The sequence below is a fragment of the Homalodisca vitripennis genome, chromosome 5 (assembly GCF_021130785.1).
Source record: "Homalodisca vitripennis isolate AUS2020 chromosome 5, UT_GWSS_2.1, whole genome shotgun sequence".
Taxonomy (NCBI): Eukaryota; Metazoa; Arthropoda; class Insecta; order Hemiptera; family Cicadellidae; genus Homalodisca; species Homalodisca vitripennis.
Genome location: NC_060211.1, coordinates 149,628,828 through 149,645,497, shown reverse-complemented (window position 1 = coordinate 149,645,497; position 16,670 = coordinate 149,628,828). Strand labels below are relative to the sequence as shown.

The following is a 16,670-nucleotide window of genomic DNA, read 5'->3' as shown; positions in this document are numbered from 1 at the left end:
TATTTTTTGCAACTCCTTCACCCCACGCTGTGCTTAGTATATGAGCGCTCAGTCGCTCAATCGCTCAGTCTGAGTTTCCAACATGTACTGTTCAGTGTTATTGTTGTTGTTCTTTGCTATACTGCCTGGAGTCATCGGATCACCGCCGACTCCTCCTCCTCCTATCGGTCAGCGGCAGCGAGAAGCACAACAGGTTGGTTTTTTATCGTTTGTATTGTTATCCGATTACTAAACTGAAGATTTTTACTATAATATTATCTTTGTGGTTTTTACCATCAGATACCCGATTCACCTGATTCTCCTGACGCCCAGCATGCTGAGGACTTTTTAGAGGCTTTAATAGCAGAAGAACAGGTTAGTAGACTCGCACACATGTTATGGTTTTGAGTGAAAGTAATTTAACAATATTGTTCTTTTTGCAATGTATTTAGATTGTAACGTTTTATTACTATGGAACAACAAGTTGGTTTTTTATCGATTGTATTGTTATCCGATTGCTAAACTGAAGATCTTTACTATAATATTATCTTTGTGGTTTTCACCACCAGATACCCGATTCACCCGATTCTCCAGGAGCCCAGCACGATGAGGACTTTTTTGAGGCTTTATTAGAAGAAGAAGAAGAACAGGTTAGTAGACTCGCACACATGTTATTGTTTTGAATGAAAGTAATTTAACTATATAGTATTTTTTTTTTTGCAATATCTTTAGATTGTAACGTTTTATTACTATTTACAGCAGTCATCTGACCCTTGGGAATTCCCATCACGCGGTAGCTGCAGACGCAGAACTCCTCCTCCTTCGAGTTCTTCAGATTCGGTTAGTGGAATTTTTGTGTGTGTGTGTGTGTGTGTGTGTGTGTGTGTGTGTGTGTGTTCAGTGATCTAGTTTCCGTAATCTACAGAATCACACAATTTTACAGGCAGTCCACGTTGCACTGATAGACGGACCCCCTCAGGATGAACCTATAGATTTGACTAATCCATCTCACCGAGATCCCATACCACCATCACCCGCTGGCGACGGTCCTTGTTCCCGTCATTGTACCGTATGTCTTGAAGAAGATAGGCAGAGACGTCGTATCGCTAGATTTTTTCAGGTTGGAAAATTAGTCTTTATTGACGCTTTTGCGATTTGACCGATTGGTGTGCAATTGTCCATGAAAGACTTCTTTTTCTACAGGAGAACCGTGGACAGTGCAATGGGTTAAGGGTTTCATCCCACGCTCTCTTCGCGGTGGTACGGGTCCAGAACGATCTCACGAATCTGACACGCTACGTGGACCGGTTTCTGCAATCAGACATGGATTTGTTGTTCCTTCATGCAGAGCGGATGTGGGATGTACTGCGTTCATTCCTGGAAACACTACTCGTGGAAGCTACCGAAAGGGTCCAAACGGAGTTGCAGAGGATCAGATTGCAAAGGACTGAAAGGGAACAGGAGTCTGCTAGACTGGTCGTTTGCGTGGTGTGCCAAACTGCACTTCCCACCGTAGCCCTGAGAACTTGCGGCCACGTACTGTGTCCATCGTGCAGTCACCGCCTCTTCAGGTGTCCTGTATGCAGGGTTCCAATTGTCGGTATCCTGGATCTCTTCTTCCTGTAGGTGGACCGTTCTTCCCACTAAATAAGGGAGGGGGGTATTACATAGTACACGAGGTGACAACCAGTATCTCTGGACTGACCATGCGTACTATGTAATACCTTAACCTGGGGGCGTTTCTTTTAACGTCTGGACAGTCCCAAGCCCCTGTCCATGTGGGATAACGGTCGTGTAAACCCTGTGTTAGGAAAATGTGTTTCTTAAAGAGAGAGAACATTTACGGTCGCACTGTCGCCATCGCTCTACTAGGGAAGGGAGTGTGGGAGGAGTCGTATGGCGCGCCGCGCCGCACGCCACCACCACATGTCACCATCCGCCATCGCTCTTTATCTACTAGGGAAGGGAGTGTGGGAGGAGTCGTATGCCACCACCACATGTCACCATCCGCCATCGCTCTGGAGTGTGGGAGGAGTCAGGGAGGGGGCTTGCTGCTCTCCCATTGGTCGCCGTCACGGAGCTCTCGGCCAATCAGAGGCTTGGGCTATAGTGGCGGTACTTCTACTCCTTTACTTTACAAATAATAGGAGTTTGTTTTTGACGAAGGAAGGATTGTGAATGAAGCAGGTTTTTCCGGACAATTGGAAGACAAAAAATAAGTAACACTGCGTTTCGAGATCTGCCATCTGATTTCTTCTTCAGTTAAATAACTAACCTAACACATAATTACAAACTAGGTTAAAATAAAAAAATCGTACCAGAGCGCAGAGGCAAGCATAAGTTCGGAATCACGACCCCCACGCTGTGTGTCAACTTCCATAACTCTAAACCAAGCACTTAATAAAAAACTAAAAACACCACTAATTACTACAGCTGAACTACAGAATACAGGTTTGCATTCGCTAACCGTGTTGGCAAACGACGGCAAACAAGAGGGAACAGAAGTGAGCCTTTTGTAAATTTTTATTATTTTTTTATTATTGGTTCATGACACGTAAACTTCTTAAAACCATACTGAATCTCCGCATTGGTTTTCAAATATTAATTTGTTTGATACATTTGGTTTTATTTTTAGTTAATTTTTCAGAATTAGCAACCAAAGTGGCCTAATCTCGACTGATGGTTGACTGATTGGTTGGTATAAAGAAAGGAAAGGTTTTTGCAGTTTCATCACCATGACCTTGCCAAGAACACTCCGTATTAGCCCTGGACTGAACTCACCAGCCATAGTCATAAGCAAGTATTTTAAAAATACATCAAACACCAGACCTGCTTTAACAATTTCAAATTAACTTAAGTATTCATCAAGAATGAAAGAGGGGAAGTTATTTCATTCCTTGTTAAGTAAGGGTAACAAACGAGTAACTAATTCAATCTCCCAGTTTTCGTCGAGGAGTATGATCGATTACTCGGGGGCGAGCCGCTGTCAGAGCATTGTTAAATATTACCTGTCTCAGGATTAAAAATTGTACGTATTTCCTAATAACATTGTATTACCTTAAAAAATATTGGAAATACACTCCAACGTTTTAGTTTCCTAACTTGTGTACTATAAGTATCGAAAAAAATACACAGATCTGCAACTAAAAATTTCATATAAGTTTTGTACGTTTTCTTATAAATTTAAACTTGACCAACATCAAAAGTACAAAAAGGTTTTATTATATCGTATTCTTATGCTATACTGCAGTTTGGATTGCGTAAACTTCTTAAAACTTATAATGTAGCATTTATGCTTAAATAAAAATTACCATTGCTCACACGAAATTCCATAAATAAAAGCTGAACGTGGTAATAAATTGTCGTTAAAGACATTAGTGGTAGGATTTGATATGTAAAACCCTGTAACTCTTTTACAAATGTAGAGCGTAAGTTTGTAAAATATAGAGAAAAGTACTGGTATAGAGTTTTGTACCATTATTTAACATATGTTGGAAGCAAATGAAACTATGCTTGCAATGCAAACTATGCTATGTTGCATGCAGGGTGGGCTTAAAAGTTCATTCCTTACACTACCATATTAACTGCTTCCTGAAGAACACACAGTTAAGAAGGGGTGAAATATTTAACTAGGACGTCCATGACTTTAAGAGATGGTAGAAAGGAAGTTGGAATATCAATATATTAGCCGACTACTGTTGAACGCTCATTTGAAAACCAAAGAAGTAAATTTAAAATGAGTTAGATGAGCACCAAACAGAAAAATAAATTAGTAAACAAAAAAAGAAATACACCTAAAATTTTCTTACACTAATATAATAAATAACTTTTAATTAATTTTTAAAATTTTAGTTAATAAAAAACTATGAGGAGTAATGCATATGATGTCATTTTCAGAATCTGTCACTTTTAAAACATATAATTCCGAAAAATATTCCATACAGAAGAGAGAAATATTTTTTGCAGACTCCTGTTATAACAGTATGTATCGACAGATTCCTGTGTCGTCTACAGACCAGTGCAGCACATACATGTTTATTTTCATGTAATAACTTTGTCAATCTTAAGTCACGTAATAATTTTGTAAATATTTAGAAGAAGACTTCCCATTTTACTTCAAGTATTTGGAAGACTTAAGTTACTATTTATCTACAGTTAAAACTACCTCTAATACCGATATAGTTAGGAACTAAAATAGGCGATCCAGTGAAACATGGATACAGGACTCGTCTGATATTCTGTGATATTTTAAATACATTCTAGAAGCTAGTACATGTTTTCAATAAAACTAAGAAAAAGAAGAAGAAATAAATTTATTTCCAGCCATAAACAACACATTAAACATCCATACTAACTAAGTATAGAAATAAGATCCTCGCATGGCCATGGGTCGTAACCTGTGCGCGAGAATCGAGTCCAATCAGTCCAAATTCAGTTAACTAAGTGATATATTTAAAATTAGCAGCAATTTTACACATTCTTTGTTTTTGAAGTGGAAATAACAGAAACAATATATCTGGCCGCACAAACTGTGGCTCTAACTATAGCAAGGTACAAATATGTAGTAAAATTACAATCCATTACGGGCATAAATAGTTTTGTCCGGCGTAACTCATTTCCAAATAGCAAACATTCCACGCATGATTGATTTCAGAAACAGACACAATCACAAGGTTTTCAATTTTTGTGAACTAGTATTAGCTTACAAAAATTAAAGGTTTAGTTTTTTAGAATCTGTATTGAACTACTTTCACAATTTGCTTTATTTAGAGTGCATTAATGATTAATAAATGCAGTTTAATAGTAACAGGAAATGTTTAAATGAATTGAATTAAGATAATAATTTGAATACCAAATGCTTCTATAGAACGCCAGATTGCAGTGTTTATGGGCGTTTACAAAGACGATTATGGACTGTATTGTTTAGATTAATACAGCAGAGGGGAGGGAAACGCTATCATAAAAATGCAGATCACCCTCGCGTGTATAAACACTCAGACCCGTGTGTCCTGATCTTAGTTGTGTGGTAGACTTTGCCAATTACCAGAAGTTTATAAACAATATCAGTACAAGGAAGGCACTACGATATTCTGCAGATAATCATCCCAGCAGCATCTCACGTAAACAGTTGTGTGTACGTGGTTATATTTATTTATAGCCAAATAACATGCCAAACTTCCAAATGAAGGGATTAAAAGAATAAAAATGTCACGCATCAGCTGGTGGTCGCATTTAACATTAAATTTTTGACTTTATCTGTGCATACACAGCTGTTACTCACAGATAACGTTGTTGCGAGACAAGTTATTTCTTTGTGTGTGTGTGTGTGTGTGTATAAATAAATAAATAAATATATATGCAGGGTTAATAAAAAGTCTGGAGACCCCCGACTAATATTGTAACGGCTCACACGAGAAAAACTAAACTCGCCACACATTTATGTTATATTATGAGGTACTTTTTGGGCATAATTACTGCTTCATTCACAAACCCACAATGGGGGAATTTGGGGGCAGATCAAAAACTTTTAATGTAAAGCCCCATTAAGTGATCTGTCATTTTCAAGCCCCTGATAAAAGAAAACAAACAACGCAAACTAGAGGTCTCTATCTCAACCCAGTAAAAAATGACTGCCATTTGAAAATTGTATAAGCCAGAATAAACTACTTACAGCATAGGAATAACTAACTTTTTGGGCAGGTAAAAACTGTCACTTTTAAGCTTAAACAATATTATACATTTGAAATAACAGTTCTTAAACTATTTTCAATGTAGTTACCGTTCAGACTTAATAACTTATCGCATATAGATACAAACTTTTAAATATTTATTAAAAGAAATTCTGCTCCCTACACATGTACTCGTAACAGACCGTGAAGTCTTTCACGACGTCAAGGTGTGACCCCACTTCATTTATACCCTAGTTTGTTTAACATTGACATTGTTTTCATTACCAGTGACTATGCAGTTAGGAGATGCGTTACATTATTCATGCCACAGGGTAAGAAACTTTATTCTATTTGTTTTGAGTTCATTATTTAAGAGTTTGGGTACTCATCGGGCAAAATATTTAATATATCAAAGTGTCTTGATTATGTAAGACATGTTTTCAAAGGTCTGTGATTGTAAATTTTAGACTTTCCCTAACCTAAAGATTGATTTGTTCGACCAGGCAATCGGTAGATGACCAACCTATTCGCTTTCCGGTTTGAATATTTTAAACTGCAGTATAGCACACAATGTCTTCTCCTTGCATATAAAACAATTCACGATGAATTCCTTCAGTTGCATTTTCTTTACCAAAAGTTGCGTAGCTACAAAACACCACCGAGATCGCGTCGCTACCCCACCATTCACCTATCAGATGGCACGAGCATCTTCCTTTGAACAATAAATTCTACAGTGATTCAATAGACACGTGCTGCATTAAAAATATTAGTGTGGTAAAGATAATAAAATATCAGTCTAATGGTAAGCAACAAAAAACTAGTGCAAATTATTTAATTTTGCAAAAGTATTTATTTAAGTGGCCTTCCAAATTTATAAACTCTTTAAAGAAGTACATTTGTTTTTGCAAATATAAAATTATGTTTTACTGTGTAGCCAAATGCCAAAAATAGGACATAATCTTTTTTGTTATATAAAGCTCATAAAATAAGAAAACTCCAACAAGACCAGGAAGTCCTTACAGGAAAGCGATCGAGGCTCCGTAATTGCGAGGGTGGCATCCCCCGTTAATCCTGCCCGAGATTGTCAATGTTATCCGTTTCCAAAGATTTGTCCTTCTTGTTACCTCATCCCACGTGACGCTATCTGGCTTTTGTTAGGCCTTGAGATTCCCTTGGTTCTAATATAATATAAAGTATATTTATTATTAAAACTTTATTTTAATTTCGAAGTCATGAACAGTATAAATAAAATATAAACAGGAACTGTTTTGATAATTTATTCTTTTACTTCAGGGCATTTACAATGACTTCATTTCAAACGTTTTTCTGGTGAGTTAATAAATTACGATTTCTCGAAAGTACGCTTTCTCGTACTTTATTATCCAGCAAAAATAAGAGTGCTGCATTATTTACTCGTATACTTGTCAGTTACAATCACGGGAAATTAAATAAAGCTAATTACAAATGCAGTGCAAAGTAGAGTTCTTAAAAGTTTATTATTCTAAGTAACTATAATTCTAAGTGACAACTTGAAGTTTATAAAGTTTGTCGTAACAATATTCAGGGAAAAGAGCTCATAATTTACATAAGTTAATAAACCTCCTTGGAAACAGACGTACTTCTATGTTACTTACATTTACAGTTTACTTATATAAGTTTGTATATAGACCTTTGGGTTAAGTTAGATTTGTACACGGTAACTAGGGTACTTTTCATGGGGTTTATTGTAATGATTATAGATACATATTTTTATTAAGCTTTCATGAGATTGTTCCATTTGATCAAAAGTTTCAAGGTGATCAATTGCAGTTTAAAATACAAAAGTCTATTATTTGTATAAAACAAATTTATCTGTTCTATAATATGTTCTTAATTATAATTATATATATTTATATATATTGTATAATTGTATATATATATGGCATATAGCCTAATTTAATTTCAATATATACATTGAATCACATATATATATATATTTTCCCCGCCGGAACAAATACTTTTCGTGATTCAATTTTATAAGTGAAATTATAGCCTATATATATATTAAAGAACATTGAATCACAAAAAAGTATTTTGCTCCGCCGGAATTGAGTCCATTAATAGTATATTTATACATCTCTTTATTATTTCTCTTATAGTTCGATTCCTTTTAAATAATGAATACTACCACATATTTCTCCATATAAAATTTTTTTGCATGTACGATCAAGTAATAATGTATAGTATTGTTATAAAGAAAGTAGTTTTCTATTGTTTTGTACTTCTACATAGAATAAAAAATGTTTCTACTGAGTTTTTAAGATATCACTTCGATAACGTATATAAGGTCATATTAAAAAACCATACTTATTCATTTTATAAGCTTATTAATAAATAAAAAGCTCCAGTAAAAGTTAAACAGAAAGAAGTCATTCTCGAAGATATGTAGAATACTCGTAGAAGAATAAAAAGGCTATAACATTAGTTTTCAGTCGAACGTAATATTTTTTATAGAATCTTGTATTTGAAAACAAGGAGATTTATTGTGCTTTAGCATTGATCCCACATGATTTAAGAAAGCATTGTATTAATATGTCTTATGATATTAAACAAAACGAATTAAAAGCTATTTATATTATTATATTATGTTACAATATATCTGTGTCACTAATTTTAACTTACTCCTAAGAGAAATAAGTTAGCTGCGTAAAGAACAAAACTTATCCTTTAACATTCAACGCAAGAATGTCAGTGGAGACCTGAAACTGTGTTATCAGCAACAGTTGCATCAGAAGAGAGGGAGCAAACTCAGCAGCCAGGAAACTTTTGTAATAACAGTCCGAGATAACTGTCTCACAGAACAAAGACCCTCCTTAAACACAGAGTAAGTTGCATCTAAACTTTTACTTTTACATCTTTACATCACCTTTGTAGAAATAAAAGACAATGAAACTTTAGTGCCTATACTTAGGCACCACGAAGACTTTGTATAATGTTCAGTTTTAAATTAAATAAAGTTTAGTTTCAGGAACTGAGAGTTTAAGCGAATTCACTTTTAATATTTATACAGTGATGAGTAAATTCGTCAATAAAACTTACATTAAAAGTATTGTAACTTTAGTTGTACTAGGTTTCAAAAAAGAATATTATGGAGTCAAAATGGGGTAGAGAATTCAATTGGTGAGCCACCGTATATTGTATGGAAAATTGATAACGATCATTAAAGTAAGTCTCACAAATTTCATGAAGCTTTACAGATTGTTTTACAAAAGTAAATCCTGAGCTTAAAACTGAACAATTCTTGGGTTACTGTGAATTAGGAGTACTTTTAGGATTACAGAAAAAAACCGTTCCAGACATTATAATCCCGTTACTTCAAACTGTCCTCAAGATTCCTCTTTTAGGGATACTGTAAACATATTTTAGGGATCAGTCTCATTCAGTATACAAAGTAATAACATAATTACTATAAATTAAACTTGAAATTACCCTTCATATAATCATAGAATTTCGAAATTATAATTGTTTTAACTTATACAATGTATAAAGCAATATCAATCCTTCTTCGCCAAGTTGATTTAAATAATTTATGAAGATTTCAAGCTAACGAAAACGTCAAAAGGCCATTTGCACTTCACGCAACAATCTCAAACAAAGAAGCGAAAACTAATCATGTGGTCAAAAATAACCCTTAGATGATTTGATATATGAACTGAAAGTATCCTAAGAAGGATAAGCTAACTTCAGAGAGAGAAAAGTACAAAATTCAAGGCCAGTAAGAATATGTGTAAACCTACCCTAGTATTTACGGAGCTGTATGTCTTGACCTGTTTTTCACCTGTACCGGAATATATCTGTAGTTTTTTCTAAATACGTGTTAATCTAAGCAAAGAGCATCCGTCATTATTGAATAATAAGAGGCAGGAATAATGATAGCAGAATAACAAATAGCACCATTTAAACAGCTGCCAAAACTACAAGTTCGTGCTAGGATAATAAATGGAGTTCATACGATATTTGAGATTATTCCTTTCTATAAAAATAAAAATCGCCGATAAAATGTACAGTATTTTATAGGTAAAGAACTTCATGTGAGATTATATCTAAATTTAAATCCACAGGTCATTAAGTTTATGATAGCTATTATTCCTTCATATTATCATAATAATGCTTTAAACCTGTATATGTGAAAATGTTTATTATTAAGATATTTTCCAACCGTCAAATACATTTCCATATGGGAAGTCTAAATAACGAATTGAACTTATATGTTTATATTAACTATTATATCCTTAGCAGCTAGCCAGCTGAATATCTCGATGTTCGTTAGTAAAAATTCTACTTTAAACTACTTTAAAATCAAATCGTTTGCTTTTCTCTTCTGTTGAACATAATTACATAATCTTCGTTCAATGGAAATCAAAGTCAGAGTTGTTATTCATCATTAAAAGCAGAAGTAATGTATTATTCATAAACTTGATCCTTTACTGATGGAATAACATAGGTCTTTGAATTAAACACTGGTTAAATATTCCTGAATATGTTTAGCATTTTAATTTAAATACAACACTCTCGAGATTGGTTATATCAGTCTTTTACTGAAATTTAAAATATTCATAAAACTTCAATTTCTCAAGAGTCAACATTAAATATTTCTTAATTTTGTTGTCAGGGTTTAAAGAAGTACTCAAGAATTCATTTTCAATTTATCGATAAAAGAAATAACGAGAATATACGTTAAAAAAAGATTGTATTATGTAATACATGGCTATTAATATTTGTTGGTATCTACTTAATTTTCATTTATCTCACTTAAACAGACTACAGAAAAATAAATCAATAGTACCATAAAAGTGTAGACGTTTTTCTCTTACTATTAAACATTATTTATCAAGTTTCTACGTAACTAAACAGTTCCAAAAAATCTAGGGTCTTCACATAGGTGTTTAATGATTCCACTCACATCTATTACACGATTTAAAAAATGTTAAAAGTGATGCATTTATTAAAGAGATTGTTAAGAAGTGTTGTAAATCACCTGAGCCTAAATTTAATTCACCTTCTAATTGAATAATAGATTTTATCTGACAGTCTTAATTTGTTGAACTTAAAACGTTTTAAAAGTTTAAATAAATATAGAATAGAATAGAAATATAAATTTTAGAATTAAATTGACAACTAAGTAGACAACTACGTCAAATTAAAAAACAACTGTTTGGTACTGTCAAATATTACATGTTTCGGTCATCCCTCCATCATCAGACTACAGGATGAAATGGGATGAGCAAAATAGCTTTGTTTTGTAATTAAAATCGAATAAAAAAATAGAAAAAACACCCATTAAATACGTATTAAAAGTTTGTTTGGCTTATATACACTAACCAAAACAGCAGACCGTGACATGAACAGTTCAACAGTTTGTATTATACACATTGCACTAAATGTGGTAAACCACGCGACTATATACGTAACTATTCTCATAGTTTCAATTGAATTCTATTCCAATTGAAATATGAATATATATGAATTGTAATTCATTCATAACAATTGTTGGACGATGTATTATGTTGGGTATCTAATGAGATGCAACAACATACGGGGAGTAACCTGGAATAATTTATTAACTGAAAAACCAACAGTCCTTCTTTTATAAGATATGCCTAGTAAAAAGAAGATGAGACAAAAAATGAAAATATCCCTTCCGTCACAATAAGATGAAGATAAAATTTCAAACTGGATGCAAAATCAGGTGTTGGAAATATCAAGTATAAAAAGCACGAATGATTAAAAAGGTCTATATACTAACAAAGTTCTTACTCTTTGATAATTTGAAAATAGATATCTCAAGATATCTTACAAAATGATACATTAACACATTTTCACTAAATTTGGGGTTTATATCAGCTTATAAATAAGTCTATACAACATAGTCCTCATAAAATTATATTCTATGTGTTGGGATATTTATTCAACATGTGTGAATATGTCAAATGTTACACTCTCTTATGAATTCACAGAGTTTGTTTATTAATTAATTTACTCTGCCATTTTCTCGTTGCAAAGATGGTTAGCCATAAGACCATGTGAAAATACTCTCTAACGCTAGGCCAAATCACATGGAGTGGCAAGAGACAATCAAATTCTCTGTTCCTCATATAAAAATGAAATTTCATAAAAAAATCTCAAGCATATAGGTAATTTGTTTTTGAGATATCGTGCTGGCAGACAGACAGACAGACAGAAATAAAATTGTTCCATACCCTCTAGTGACAATTTTCGCTAACGATCAGCCAATTATAGTTTTAGATTTATAAAGACATTAATCTCATAGAAGATTTACAACAAATAGTTTTTTGATACATATTAGTGAACTCGTAGTGATATTACAGTAGAATTTGCAAAGTACAAATACATTTCAAAACTCTTTTCTGATTTTATATAGTTTATAGCTTATAATTTCTTTGGTTAAACCTTTTTTACTGCATTGCGAGATATTGTTGTTCCTCACCTTTGTAGCAAACAAAGTTTTGAACTGATTACTCCTCCTCTTTTACAACACAAATTCAGATATAAATTTCGTTAAATATTAAAAAAATAATGTCGGAACCTAATTTAATAAAATATTATAAAAAATGCTTGGTAGATTAGTAATAATTTTATTAGTAAGAAATTTTTATTACTAGGAGCAAAAGTGTTGTTTTCGGTGCGCATCCTAGTTTGATGGATTAGGTGAAGCCTAGCCTTCTAAAGACAATGGTTAAACAATGGTTTTTATAAAAAATAAACATTTCATAACATTCTAAATATATTCCTAAATTATTTTGTATTACATATCAACTGAATTATTGATATTGTCTAGTTATCATATGAAACACAGTTGTTTTGGTTTTTGCATTGAATTCTACTGGAACATTAACACAGTTTGAGATTAGCACACAAAAAAACTTGAATGTGTGCGCAAGTTGATTTTCAGATATCTCTTTATGAAGTAGCGAAAAAGAACCACTATATAAACCAACATTAGTGTCAAAAAGAGCAGTTATTCGTGTAGAAGGATAAAAAATAAATGTTTTAATCTCCCTTGCAGAAAAAATATAAACTGTGAAAGCCTACTGAGTGATTTTGTTAACGCCCAGCGAAATCCCAAGAATGTATTCGTACTCAGTTTGCTTACAAATTTATTAATTCTACGATAAACGGTTTATCGTCAATGTACAACAGTTACATAGCTCGAGAACGTCTCCCCATGCAGGGATGTGTGAACTGTCAGATGTTTGTGTTTTGTTGTGGCTCAAACAACTTCCCCACCAAATCGTGGTGAGGGGAGAAGAAGGGAAGTTGTTTTATCTTCTTCGATAATTTCATAAATGTCTCTCATTTTGACAGTTCTAAATGTTCAACAAAGTTTGCTTGGATATGACGGCTTTTCAAACACTCCATATGCTAACATTCGTTTAAACAGAATAGAATGATAAATTATACATGTAGTCAAAGGAATAAGTCAAATACAACTTCATTAGACGATAACCTGTTCTTATGATACGAAAGTCACTCAATTCATGGTTACACCCATTACCGTACGAGCTTATGTAACCAATGTGAACATACTGATACAATTGTTATCACATTGACGAACCGGTCTAAGTCCAACTTTTAGTGTATTTTATAACTGTATAGTCTTAATCAAGAATAAATTGGTTCACATTGATAGTTTTCCCTAATTTTTTAATTTAGTGACTTTTTCTTTCTTCTCAAAGCTTTTTGCTTATTGGAAAATTTCGTTTTACCTTGTATTTACATGTACACTTTACGTAAACCAGAAACCTTGAAATTACTGGATACCTGAAAACCTCTGGCGTTTGAGGCTTTATCCTTATTAGACCAAATTTACAAGTCTGTGACCCATTACAGACTAATACCTTCTGGTTTCTCGGATTACCCAAGTTTGTTTCAACATAGTACCTTCACAATCATTCCATCGTCAAAAATAACCTTCAAACAAAGAACAGTACCTTCAAGCTGCAAAGATATAAGATCAACATAGCCTCTAGGAATCAAAATCTTCTATGATACCATTTTCAGATCAAAAAATCCCTCAAACTGGAACAGACTATACTTTGGTTATTTTAAAGTTGTTGTGTGTCTGTACTGCCTACGAGGTGGATATACGATGAATAAAAAAGGGTTTTTTAATGATCTATACAAAACTCTTATTGCTCAAAAATATCCTAAGGGATCATTAATTTGTGCCTCTAAAGCCTGGTAAATCAATGGACTAGTAAAGATAGGGATGTCTAGATGTCTCGTGGTCTTCGAGAGCGGAGGTACCTATATCAACAAATCTAATAACGAATTGATAATTGATCATATGTTACTCCTCATTAATACGATGGGCTATTTTACTTAATTAGTTCTACGTATTAGAAAAGATTAAAATATAACTGTAGAAATATTTTGAGCAAATTTTGATAATCACCGATTAATATTGTTTAACCTTATTTAAATTGTAAAGAATTTAGGTATTGCTTGAACATTATTTTAATTGATTGACCATTAAATTATGAATATTTTTGAGCTACAAACGATATCACTTTTGTAGCCTTGGGTTAGTATATAACACCCAAACAGGACATGGCGCAGGTGAAGGATTATCCTGTCTTGTAACCTCCTAAATCCTCTGGAAGCTTTCTAAATCAATTTGTACAGTAAATCTAGACACATATTGTAACTGCTACAATTGAAAGCCTAAATTTAAGAAATTTCTTCGCTACAGGAGAAGAAGGTTTTAATGAAAAAACTATTTTAAAGAATGTTAATAAGAGTTTAAAATTAATAATTAATTTAATATATTTTATTATAATTTTGGTGAGTATAAAGTACAGACGAGGAATTTCAAACATGGTATTATATTAAGCAAAGTTATATAAAAAAATTATATAATTAATCAAATTTTATTATAAAGACAGATATATAAATTAAATGCATAATAATTTATTGTATTGTTTGATTTATACAAATCGATATTTTTAATCTGTAACATATATTCATAAGGAATGTATGAATATAAAACTGTATTTTATGGTTTTAAAACCAAATTAATTAATTCTTGTATTTTTTCCAACCTATACTGGGTACTGCCAAAATCAATAATTAGTTATCGGGGTAAAATAATTGATATGTTTAGTTTATTACTACGGAGGATTAATATTGGAGTGAGTGGAGCTCCCTTAATGTTTAACGTGTAAGTAAATAAAAACGTGAAGAAATAACCCCCCCCCCCCCACCTGCTTTGCTTGGAAGAGGCTGGAACTGAGGTAGCCTCCAAATGGCATGCTTGAGATGTAGAGCCCAATATTCCTCATCTCCTTATGGATCGTCGCAATAGGCAGCCTATACTCCCAACGCTGCCTGTCCTGCCACTTCGGAAGATGTCCTTTTAGAATTAGATTAAATTTTGCCTCAAATTCTTGTTCTAATTGATCCATTCATTGTTAATTTATACTGTTGTTTTTGGTAGTAGTGACTTACTCTCCAAAATAACGTCTAATATTTATGATTGAATATAATTTTTACGCTCTAAATTCAATGAGTTCATGGAATATTAGAGTGAAGAAACAACGCGCATTAAAAAAATGTTTTTATCTCAACTCAATTTACGTTTTAAGTATGTAATCAAATCTAGTTTATTCAGGGTGTCAGCTAAAATGAAGAAGCATTCTTCAGAAGTTAAATTTACATTATACACAAGTTCTATAATAAAGACGCAGTCTTTGCATTACGAGCCAGTTGTTTCGGACAGTTATGACAAAAATTGCTGAGAACCGCGTATTCAGCCGCTGATAACGCGACCTCAGCCTCAGCCTCAGCACTCTGCTGACGTACTGGTAGGGGTGGCGAGGCGTCTCGGTACGGAAAGTCGTAAAACTTAGAACAATCATCAATTTCCTCTTACTTTATTATTCATAATCTTACTTCTCCCAAGACACCTCCCATTGCTACTTCAGGGTAATAAGTAAAGTTTAGAAATTCAAACAGACCGACTTTAAAAGTGAATACTTTTAATATTATTGAACTTAATAAAACAATTCAATAAAATGTAAATATATTAACCAATGTTTATTATTGGTTAACTAATGACCTCTATTGTATATGCAATGATGAAGATTACTATGAGTTTTATCATATACAGTTTATCTCAATTAACACAAGCCAGGGATGGTAACAAAATTGTAGAAACATTAATTTCACACAAATTTTCGCTAGACATCTGTAATAACATTTTCTCATCACGATTACATCGATAAGTTATGTTAAAGTTCAGTTTTCATTCAATTCACTTGGTCCAAAGCAAGGGGAAGCATTAATTTCACAAGACTGCAAGTGGGGGAATAATCTAATTTATATCGGCCGTCTTAGTGTCTCAAGTTGGTGTGAAGTTATCACTCTGTTTACAATTAACTTTCCTTCAAGCCTCATATAATAGAGTGCTCCAGAATGTTCAACTAAACTCTCAAGAATTTGTAATTTTTTGTTTCATTATCAGTTTTGTAAATTATCTATCTCTTAAGGTTCCGTTCAGGTACAAGCATAAAAACAGTAGTGTCTGTATTACAACAGAATCATTTTGTAGCCTTTGAGGGCAAGTATGACATCGAGCATTTGTTTAACCATCAAAAAGTTATTAGGAAATAAATCATAATTTTGTTTTTTGGTGTACAGAGTTTTGCTTTTTTATATACTTAATTACAGTACCCAATTTTGTGAGTTCTTCCCAGATTTTTTACTTTTATAAATATTGTTATTTTTTAATTTTCTAATTTTCTCGATACGTACCATAAAGCTTTATTGTTCGCTCTGTATGTATTTAATGTGATAATTGAGTAATTCGTTTTTCAACTAGCTTTGTTAATATAGATGATTTCAGTTGTATAACTATAATATAAAAGATAAATAAAGGCGTAAGCGGTTAGTCATATGGATAGGCAACTTATACAAAATTAAAGAGCAGGTCAATAGCAATTTTTAGTCCATCTTCGACTGTAG

The 16,670-nt window shown here is 32.9% G+C and overlaps 1 long non-coding RNA gene across 1 annotated transcript; it reads left to right on the top strand.

Annotated features, from left to right (window-relative positions):
• The first annotated feature begins 36 nt into the window (after positions 1–36).
• On the top strand, positions 37–863 carry LOC124363017. The gene is made up of 3 exons (XR_006922514.1): positions 37–354; positions 549–629; positions 739–863. It is a non-coding gene; the product is annotated as an uncharacterized LOC124363017 (long non-coding RNA).
• Positions 864–16,670: the final 15,807 nt, after the last annotated feature.